The following is an 11415-nucleotide window of genomic DNA, read 5'->3' as shown; positions in this document are numbered from 1 at the left end:
TTATGATTGTTAATCTGTCCCATTACTTTTGGTCCCCTAAAAAGTGGGAGGCACATATACAAACTGTTGTAATTCCTACACTGTTCACCTGATTTGGATGTAAATGCCCTCAAATTAAAGCTGAAGATCTGCAGTTAAAGCACATTTTGTTTGTTTCATTTCAAATCCATTGTGGTGGTGTATAGAGCCAAAAAGATTACAATTGTGTTGATGGACCTGACTGTAGATCTGACCAATGGAGTCCTCAAGAGATAAAATAAACTTTCCAACATCTACCAGAAACTGAAAGTCTCTAAAAAATGTGAACTCCACCACAAGCCATATTTGACAAGCTGCTCTAAAGCAATGGCCAGCAATATGAGTATTGAGCATACATGTACATTAGAATATTTTTTGATACATTTTTTTGGAACCAAAGATGAGACAGGATTGCACAAAAAAAATTAAGCAGTACCAGACTCATGTACCCACAACCACAAGTCAAAAAAGATGTCAGGGAAGGGAGAGCTGAAAGTAGGGCACGCACTACTTTTATTCTCTTTTCTCCATTATCTGTATATGTCATGTAGCCGTGGGCAAAGTTTACTACATACAGGTTAATGATCTTTGTGTCATCTCTGGCCTACCTCTGGTTTACCAGAACGCCCACAGACAAAGTCGGTTGTTGGGTTCATAAATAAAAATACTCGGCTCAACAAGATCTCATATATAATATGTCCAATCACTTTTTCAATGTGTACACAAGCAGGTGTCTCCACAAGAATCAGGACCACTGTCAGTTCCTGTTAGCATTTTTTGTCAGGGGCGTTTTCTGGCTGGAAAAAAACCCCCAGAACTAATGGGTTTGAAGTTTCAGCTGTAAAAACTATCTAACTCTAGAAAATTTTAAATAACGCTGAAAAAGCATTTTTTGAGCAATAAGATTTTGTAGGAGTATAGTTTTGCTGAAAGCCACCAGAAAATGCAAAACACTGAAAAACACTAATGCAAAAACGCTGCAAAACTTGGCGTTTTTCATAACGTCCATTGTGCATAAGGCCTAAGTGTTGAATTAAGCCATTTAAGCCCATCGCCAGGCAGAGATCTTCTACCATCCCTCTCACCTACTAACCCCCCCCCCCCCCAAAAAAAAACGTATTCAGCACTTATTTAATTAAAAAAACGAATTCAGCACTTATTTTATTAAACAATAAACTCATTCAGCACTTATTTAACATAAAAAAAAACTTTTCCAGCAGGGTCCCTAATAATATCAGTTTAGAAGAGTGACAAACTGCAGAGTTGGTGCTGCAGTCTGTGCCTAGCTGTATATCTCCAATGTAAAATCATCTAAGGCAATGGTCGCCAACCTTTCAGACCTCACGGACCACTAAATTCACAATTTTGAATCCCGTGGCCCGTAAAAATGAATGACTTATACACACAATGCTCCGGCTCTCTGCCCGCACTCTGCTGCCTTACACAGGCTCATCATTGGATCTCACCTCCTTATCCAACCATGTGCTTGAGCTTGTACAAATGGAAGGGATTGCTGTAGCCACACATTTATATAGTCCCTAAGATCGATGCAAGAGTTGTAACCTCTGCCTGGACTTCAGCCAGGTTGCGTCCCAATGTGTTTAGCTCTTCCCCTCTGAGCTTAGTCATGCGGATCAAGCTGCCATTAGAAGGCCACTCCTTCTTCACCTCCCGCTCTCTGCACTACTCCTGGTGCCTCCCTCTGAGTTCATAGGAGCAGGAACTACACAGAAGCCATATCAATGCGTACTGACAGACAGCGAGGAAATCTGCTCAGATGTGATAGGGTGGAAATGCTCAGCATAGAAACTCACTAAAAAGTAGCATGTGCATAGTTGCCCCCACAGCTGCAAAAATCCCTAGCTGCAGTGTTTGACCTCCGCTTTAACAGAAGTCAATGTAAGTCGTGATGAAGTCACCCCAAAGTAGTGCAAGAACCTTTTTGGGGCAACTCGAGTCGCACCGATTAGAACAGTTCAATTATCGTTAATGCAATTTTGTCACATGACAAGTTGTGGCAGTGCGAACTGGCCCTAATACTGAGTAATCACGTAATCGCTGAGCAGAGAGCAGTGGCTGTCATCGCTCTCTGCTCTTCCAGCACTCTGAGCATTGGACTGCCAAGCTGGAAAGGGGGCGGGAGCTGATGGCTCTTCGCTGAGCCATCTGCAATCAGGCATCTGACATACCTCCCAACTTTTTGAGATGGGAAGGAGGGACACCTATTAGCAAAAGTATGTAGGCATAGAACTTGCCCCGTTAAAGGACAATTATAACAAAAATTTAATTAAATCCACAAGTTTTTTTTTTTATCAGATCCTTCCAGAACCAGGTGCGGCTTTGCTAATGAACGGCCGTGGGGGGGGGGCAGGTTCAAAGCAACATATATATGCGTTGCTTTGCCTGCCCGTGCCATTCTGCCGACGTAAATGTGTGTGAGGCAGTTGGCAAGCGGTTAAAGACAAACAAGGCGCCTCTAAGTGCAGAAGTACAAAACTTTTAATATCCTCTAAAGGGGTTAAAAACACTTACAAGATGGTGGATGAAACAGGCATGTAGCAGGTAAGTGCGTCCAGAACAGAAGTTTTGTACTTCTGCAGTTTGTTTTTCTGTTTCCATTAGAGATTGCTTGTCTTCCTGAGTGCTACCTAAAGTGTGTGAAGATCTGCTACCCTCTCCAACACAGACTTTATCTGTCAGGATTCAAATGCTTGGAGCGCCCTGGATATACATATTTCTCTGGTTGAGGCTGGGTTCACACTACTACACTACTTTCATCCTACTTTGCTCTGCTACATTGGTCCTACATTTATCCTACATTGGTCCTACATCCATCCTACTTTCATGAACAGGATACTACTTTGGTCCGACTTCAATGATATTCAATGGGCCTGAAGTAGGATCAATGTAGGACCAAAAGTAGTACAGGGAGCATTTTCAAAGTCGGACCGACTTGTGTAGGACGCTACAAGACGCTCTCATAGGGAAACATTGAACACAGAGCAAAGTAGGATGAAAGTAGTGTAGTAGTGTGAACCCAGCCTCAGTAATCACCACAGCCTTTTCATCTGAGGGAAATCCTGAAAACCTGACCTGTTGGAGGGGCCTGAGGACTGGAATTGAGAAACACTGGGTTCAGGCTGGGTTCACACTACTACACTACATTCATCCTACTTTGCTCTGCTACATTGGTCCTACATTTATCCTACATCCATCCTACTTTCATGAACAGGATACTACTTTGGTCCGACTTCAATGATATTCAATGGGCCTGAAGTAGGATCAATGTAGGACCAAAAGTAGTACAGGGAGCATTTTCAAAGTCGGACCGACTTGTGTAGGACGCTACAAGACGCTCTCATAGGGAAACATTAAACACAGAGCAAAGTAGGATGAAAGTAGTGTAGTAGTGTGAACCCAGCCTAAAGGGATGAGGTGGGATGAGGTGGCAACCCAAGGCCTTGCCACATCAGTTGATGGCAGGCAATAGCCTGTTATCATTTGACTCTTGGTCACAGAATAGTAAATGTACGTGCACTCCTCTGTACCACACGCTATGGCACTATTTTTTTCAATACTTTTGTTTTTAAGGTACACACGGATAGTACAGATATCTCAAAAGAAATAGAACAACCATGGTATATGTACATGGAAAGGTCAGCATAACAAAACAAACTATTACATTTGTTGGATGCAGATCAATGAGTGGGATACTAGGGGGGAACCACAATCCAAGGTACTAGAAAGTCTCTGTACCCCATGCGGCATTTTACACAGTTAAAGGGGTTGTAAAAGTTTGTTTTTTATTTTCTAAATAGGTTCCTTTAAGCTAGTGCATTGTTGGTTCACTTACCTTTTCCTTCGATTTCCCTTCTAAATGTTTTTTTTTCTTTGTTTTCTTTGTCTGAATTTCTCACTTCCTGTTCCTCCCCAGGAAGGTGTTCAGTAAGCTGTTCTAAATGACTTTGCACCGCTCGGATGATGGTGGAAAGCTTACTGAGGAGAAACAGGAACTGAGAAATTTAAAAGAAGGGAAATGGAAGGAAAAGGTAAGTGAACCAACAATGCACTAGCTTAAAGGAACCAATTTAGAAAATAAAAGACGAACCTTTGCAACTCCTTTAACATCGTATTTTTTTCTGATAAAAACAACAATAAAAAATTCAAGTTAGTCTTACCGGTAACTTGTTTTCCAGAAGTCTTTCAGGACAGCACCTTGAGATATGGTGACTCCTCCCACTCCATCAGGAAACACCTTCTTTCCAATCTTTTAAAAGGGAGGTCCTTCCTTGTACCATCAGTTGTAATAGAGAAAAACCTCCGGCCCCGGCTGGAACACATAAACACATACGTTAGTCACAGCATAGTTCATTTAACACTCATAGGGCGGGTCGTTGCTGTCCTGAAAGACTTCTGGAAAACAAGTTACCGGTAAGACTAACTTGAATTTTCCCGAGGCGTCTTTCAGGACAGCACCTTGAGAGGATAACAGAGACTTACTACCTTAGGGCGGGACGACAGCTTGTAAGACCTTCCTGCCAAATGCCTGATCACTGGCCGAGGTGAGGTCCAATCTATAATGTCGCACAAACGTGTGAAAACTTGTCCACGTCGCTGCCCTGCAGATTTGCTCTGGCGTGGCACCAGCTCTTTCTGCCCATGAAGTTGCAAGAGCTCTGGTTGAATGGGCATTAACCCCTTCTGGTGGGGTCAGGTCTGCCTGTAAATAAGCCTCCCGGATAGCCAGCTTCAGCCACCTAGCTAGGGTCCCCTTAGATGCCTGTTGGCCCTTCTTGATACCCCCGAAGAGGACAAATAGAGCATCCGAGCGTCTGAACGGACCTGTTATCTCCAAATAACCTAATAAAGTCCGCCTGACATCCAACATGTGAAAAAATAATTCCTTCTTTCCCGAAGGACTAGAACAAAAGCTGGGAAGGACAATGTCCTGTAAACGATTTGCCTTAGAAGCTACCTTTGGCAAAAACTTAGGGTCAGTTTTAAGCACTACCCTATCCGTAAATAAACATAAATAAGGCTCTTTAATAGACAGGGCCTGTAATTCGCTGATCCTACGTGCCGAGGTAATAGCGATCAAAAACAAAGTTTTTAGGGTAACATTCCTAAGCGATGCTTCCCCTAAGGGTTCAAACGGCTTGTTTGCCAGGGATCTAAGTACCACTGAGAGCTCCCACTTCGGGAACCCCTGTAACCGTAGTGGTCTGGATCTTGTGAGAGACCTAAAAAACCTACCCACTAAGGGTTCTGTGGCCACAGGCCTCTCCAAGAACACTGCGAGTGCGGATACCTGCACCTTTAGGGTACTGATAGCTAAGCCTTTATCTGCCCCTGCCTGTAAAAACTCCAAGATGGAACTTAAATCCCTACGGTCCTGGCCCGCTGAGCTACACCATGTGGAAAAAACCTTCCAAACCTTGGCATAGATAGCTCGGGTCACTTTTTTCCTACTGTTAAGTAAGGTGGAAACTAGACGGTCAGAAAACCCCTTATTTTTTAAGATTTCTCTCTCAGAAGCCACGCTGCCAAGGAAAGTCGTGCCACTTCCGGGTGAGAGACCGGGCCCTGTGCTAGAAGATCCCGCCTGAGGGGCAGATGCCAACAAGGTTCGGCTGCCATCGTCAGGAGCGTCGCGAACCATGCTCTTCTGGGCCAAAACGGGGCGATGAGGATGACCGGGACCCTTTCCTTCTGGACCTTTCTCAGAACCAAGGGAATTAGCTGAAACGGGGGGAAGGCAAAGCAAAGGCGAAATTCCCAGGGATTCACCAGAGCATCCACCCCTAGGGAGCCATCCCCCTGGCTCAGAGAAAAGAACTTTCCTACCTGGGAGTTCTCCTTCGAGGCGAACAAGTCCACCTCTGGTAGACCCCATCTGTCGGTGATCTGTAGGAAAACCTCTGGATTCAGGGACCACTCTGATTCCCGAATCTGGTGTCTGCTTAGAAAGTCCGCCACCCGGTTTAGTGATCCTTTCAGATGTAGGGCCGTCAGGGAAAGTAAGTTGCTTTCTACCCAGAGCAGGATTTCTGTGGTAAGGGACTGAAGCATCCGGCTTCTCGTACCCCCCTGTCTGTTTAAGTAGGCTACCACCGTGGAGTTGTCTGTCAAAATCTGAACATGGCGACCCCGTAGGTGTGGAGCAAAGCCCACTAGGGCCAGGGCGACTGCTTTCAGTTCCCTCCAATTTGAGGAACGCAGGGATTCCTCCTTTATCCAATTTCCCTGAGTGAACCTTTCTTCTAAGTGGGCTCCCCATCCCCAGGCGCTGGCATCCGTGGTAAGCCTCTTTTCCACTGGGAAGAACCATTCCAGACCTTCCACAAGCACTCTCTGATTTTTCCACCAGTATAGGGATCTCTTTACACTGGCTGGAATCTTCACCTGGGAGTCCAGGGAATTGGGCTTGTGATCCCAAGCTTTCAACAAAAAAGCCTGCAGGGGTCTGAAATGCAATCTCGCCCACTGGACGGCTGGCATGGTGGAAGTCAAGACTCCCAGAGCTGCCATAACCTGCCTGACGGTTAGTGTCTGGTGGGCCTGCAACAACCGAACGGAATCTAAGACCTTGGTTGCCTTGTCCAAAGGGAGAAATATTCTCCGGCATAGTGAATTCACCTGGAATCCCAGAAAACGAATCTCCTTGGAGGGTAACAAGGCGGACTTCTGAAGATTTAAGATCCAGCCCAGGGATTCCAAGTGACTTCGTGCCCGAGACAGATCTGCCAACAACCTCTCTTTCGAGGGGGCAAAGAAGAGGAGGTCGTCCAGGTAGGGGATGACCTGTATCCCCTGAAGCCGCAAAGGTGCTAAGGCTTCTGCCAGCACCTTGGTGAAGATCCGAGGTGATGATGAGAGCCCGAAGGGGAGGGCCCTGTATTGGAAATGCTGTACTGTGCCCTCCAACTCTACAGCTAGCCTGAGAAACCTCTGCGACTTTGGGGATATAGGAATGTGTAAGTACGCGTCCCTCAGGTCTATCGATGCCATGAAGCAACCTGGCGTCAGAAGATTCCTGATGGAAAATATCGAATCCATCTTGAATCTTCTGTACTTTACACATCTGTTTAGAGGTTTTAAGTTCAGGATTAGCCTGAATTTTCCTGTGGGCTTGCTTATTAGGAAGACATGAGAGTAAAACCCCCTGCCCTGGTCTACTAGAGGGACCTGGATTAATACTCCCTGTTGTCGAAGCTCCGACAGGGAGGACTTTAAAGCCAATGCCTTCACTGGATCTCTTGGGGTCTGAGTTACCAAAAATCTTGTTGGTGGGGCCTCCGAGAACTCTATAGTGTAACCCTGGGCGATAGTGGTCAGAATGTACCGGTTGTCTGATACTGCCGACCACTGCGGAAGGAAATTCTCCAACCTTCCGCCTACCCGAAGGGCTGAGTCATTGCGGCTTGTTGGTTTGCGCAGGAGGATTGAAAAGGACTCCCTTACCTTTACCCTTCTGCGCTGACCAACCTCTCTTTCCCTGTGGCCCTTTACCCTTATTTTGCTGCTTATGGGCCCGAAAAAAACGCTTAGGGGGGGGATTTTTCGCTTTTACTGGGAAAGCCTTTTTCTTATCTGCCGTCCTGTCCAGAATACTATCTAGTTCAGGGCCGAACAGTAGGTCTCCCGAGAACGGGATTCCACATAATTTACTTTTGGACGCTGCGTCTCCTGGCCAGGTCTTGAGCCAAAGGGCCCTCCTGGCTGAGTTGGCTAAGGCTGCGGACCTGGCAGAAAATTTAATCGCCTCGGCCGAGGCATCTGCCATATAAGCAACTGCTGCAGCTATAGTGGAAAAAGAATCCAAAATATCCTGTTTCGGGGAATCAGCCTCAATATGTGCTTTAAGCTGATCCACCCAATATTCCAGGTTACGAGCCACGCAAGTGGTAGCCATGGCTGGTTTCAGATTGATCAAAATAGACTGCCAGGCTTTCTTAAGGAGAAGATCCATACGCTTATCCATAGGATCTTTGAGCAGACCCATGTCCTCAAAGGACAAGTCCGTGGAACGCGAGACCTGCGAAAAGGCTGCATCCAGCTTTGGAACCTTGTTCCAGATAGCTGATGGATCCTCTCCAAAAGGAAAGCGTCTCTTGTGGGACTTGGAAAAAAAAAGTGTTTTTTCTCCGGCTCCTGCCATTCCCGTAGAATAGTCTCGGAAATAACCGAATGTACCGGGAAGGTACGACCCTTGGGTTCGCAGAGACCAGCATACATTCGATCGTGCAAACTTAGGTCCTTCTTCTCCTCACCCAGTCCTAAGGTAGCGTAAATGGCTATAAGGAGATTGTCCACCTCCTCTAAGGAAAGTTTAAACTTTGCGGGAGACCCCGTTTCCTCCTCAGTCTCCGATTCCCCACTAGAGGGGTCCTGAGGTTGCCCTAAAGATACCTCCTCGAAGACCGAGGGCCCAGAAGATAATACTACTACCTCCTGGGAAGACTGAGAGGTGGACGGCTGAGTAGAGGGGGTAGAAGCTAGGGATCCCCTAACTGACTGGAATGAGGCCAGTAACTCGTTTTTAACGGAAGAGACTAACTCCTCTCTAATAGAAGCTGACTCTTCCTGCACTACTGCCGCGATGCACGCTTTGCACCAAGGTTTCTTCCAGTCCTCCCCCAATCTAGTCCTGCATGCAGGACACCTTCTCTTAGTATCCGTTTTGACCTAAGGAAACGGGCGAGAAGAAAAAACAATAAAAGGGGTCCGGAATGAGACCCGGTCTCAGACAAGAAAAGGAACCCCCCCCATTCACCAGGTGCGCCAGGAAGGAAAGTGACCACTGCCTGCGTCCTGACAGGCCCCCATGCCACTGGGGGGAAAAAAAAATAAGGAGACCGAGAGAGAGAAATAAGACCCCCTCACCCCTAAGGAAGACAGACTCACGTTACTGCTTCCCGCCGAGGTCCTGCTGGTGCCAGTGCCTGCTCCACTCGCTGTGTCTTCTGTGTTGTCCATAGTAGAGACGACAGCGCTACTCCTGTGGCATGTGTAGCGCTTCCTGGATTCCTAAAGCGCCGCTGCGCCGGACCAGGAAGCAGAAATAGGCCCCAGCGTCCGCCCTGCCCCTCCTCCCTGCGCGCCGGAAGTGACGCACGTCTCCGGAGCCTGGCTCCGCCAAAATGGCGGCGCCCCGCGCACACGCGGGGAATCGAATGCCAGGCCCCAGATTTGCTGGCTCCACTGAGCACGGGGAAGAGAGGAGCCTGAATACCATCACCGCCGCGCGGGTGGCACAGGAGAGCGGACAGTCTCCGCGACGAATCGCCGCAAAAGAAAAAAAAAAAGAAAGGTAGGAGTACAAAAAAAGAGTCCGACTTTCAGGAGCTCCCTGAGATATCAGACTCCCTCCTAAAAAGATGCCCCCTCCGGAAAAGGAAACACAAAAACTGATGGTACAAGGAAGGACCTCCCTTTTAAAAGATTGGAAAGAAGGTGTTTCCTGATGGAGTGGGAGGAGTCACCATATCTCAAGGTGCTGTCCTGAAAGACGCCTCGGGAAAACATCAATAAAAGGGAAACGGGTACCTGTCCCCACTTCCGAGAGATCTTGTCACGATCGCGCGCCGATTTGCGGATGCAATGTTCGCCGCTGATCGCTCCCCACAGAGATAGAAGGGCGGTCGGCTGATATAAACAAGCAGACCGCTGTGCTGACAGTGATCTAGTGTTTCTGATAATCTGGAACACAGATCACAGTGTGCATGCAGTGACACCCCCCCCCCCCAGTAAGAAAGCACAATTAGGGAATACACTTAACCCTTTGATCATCCCTGATATTAACCCCCTCCCTGCCAGTGTCATTTATACAGCGTCAGTGCATATTTTTAGCACTGATCACTGTAATAATGTCACTGGTTCCCAAAAAAGTGTAAAAAATGTCAGCTAGGTGTCCGATCTGTCCGCTGCAATGTCGCAGTCCCACTAAAAATCACAGATCACCACCATTACTAGTAAAAAAAAAAAACGAATGAATGCCATAAAACTATCCCCTATTTTGTAGACGCTATAACTTTTGCACAAACAAATCAATATACGCTTATTGTGATTTTCGTTTACCTAAAATATGTAGAATACGTATTGGCCTAAACAAAATATTGTGCTTTTTTTTTTTTTTTTTATTGTCGCTCTTTTTTTGCTTATAGCACAAAAAATAAAAACCACAGGAGGTAATCAAATACCACCAAAAGAAAGCTCCATTTGTAAGGCCCCATACACACGGGAGGATTTATCCGCGGATACGGTCCAGCGGACCGTTTCCGCGGATAAATCCTCTCGAGGATTTCAGCAGATTTTAATGCGATGGAGTGTACTCACCATCGCATTGAAATCCGCGCCGAAATCCTCTGGCGATGACGTGTCGCGCCTCGATTATGACGCGGCGACGTGCGCGACGCTGTCATATAAGGAATTCCACGCATGCGTCGAATCATTACGACGCATGCGGGGGATCCCTTCGGACGGATGGATCCGGTGAGTCTATACAGACCAGCGGATCCATCCGTTGGGATGGATTCCAGCAGATGGATTTGCTTGGCATGTCAGCAAATATTCGATCTGCTGGAATCCATCCCAGGGGAGAAATATCCGCGGAAACAGATCCGCTGGAGTGTACACACCATAGGATCTATCCGCTGAAACCCATTTGCTGGGATTTTTCAGCGGATGGATTCTATCGTGTGTACGGGGCCTAAGACAAAATGTATTTGGGTACAATGTTGCATGACCGCGCAATTGTCAAAGCGACGCAGTGCCGTATCGCAAAAAAATGGCCTGGTCATTAAAGGGGTGGTTCCCCTAAAAATAAACTTTTAACATTGCATTTCCCACATTAATGACAATTAGAATCGGCTGGTTTTATAAAAAAAAAACGTCCGTACGTACCGTTTGCTATATGCGTTCTCACCGCCGCTTTCGGGTACGATGGTGGGGCTGGGCGTTCCTAATTGATGGACAGGCATCCGACCGACGCATACATCGCGTCACGAGATGCCAAACGTCGGTGCGGCTCTATACGGCGCATGCGCACCGACGTTCGGCTTCTTTCGGCATCTCGTGACGCGATGTATGCGTCGGTCGGATGCCTGTCCATCAATTAGGAACGCCCAGCCCCACCATCGTACCCGGAAGCGGCGGTGAGAACGCATATAGCAAACGGTACGTACGGACGTTTTTTTTTTTTAATAAAACCAGCCGATTCTAATTGTCATTAATGTGGGAAATGCAATGTTAAAAGTTTATTTTTAGGGGAACCTAAGGTAAATCCTTCCAGGGCTGTAGTGGTTAACCTTCTAATATCTGTGCAATGGTAGAACTCTTCTCTGTTCTCACACTGCAATAGCCGGAAAGTCTGAGTAATCTCCTGTACACAACAGCAGC

The sequence above is a fragment of the Rana temporaria genome, chromosome 2, assembly GCF_905171775.1.
Source record: "Rana temporaria chromosome 2, aRanTem1.1, whole genome shotgun sequence".
NCBI lineage: Eukaryota > Metazoa > Chordata > Amphibia > Anura > Ranidae > Rana > Rana temporaria.
This window is presented reverse-complemented; position numbering follows the sequence as displayed.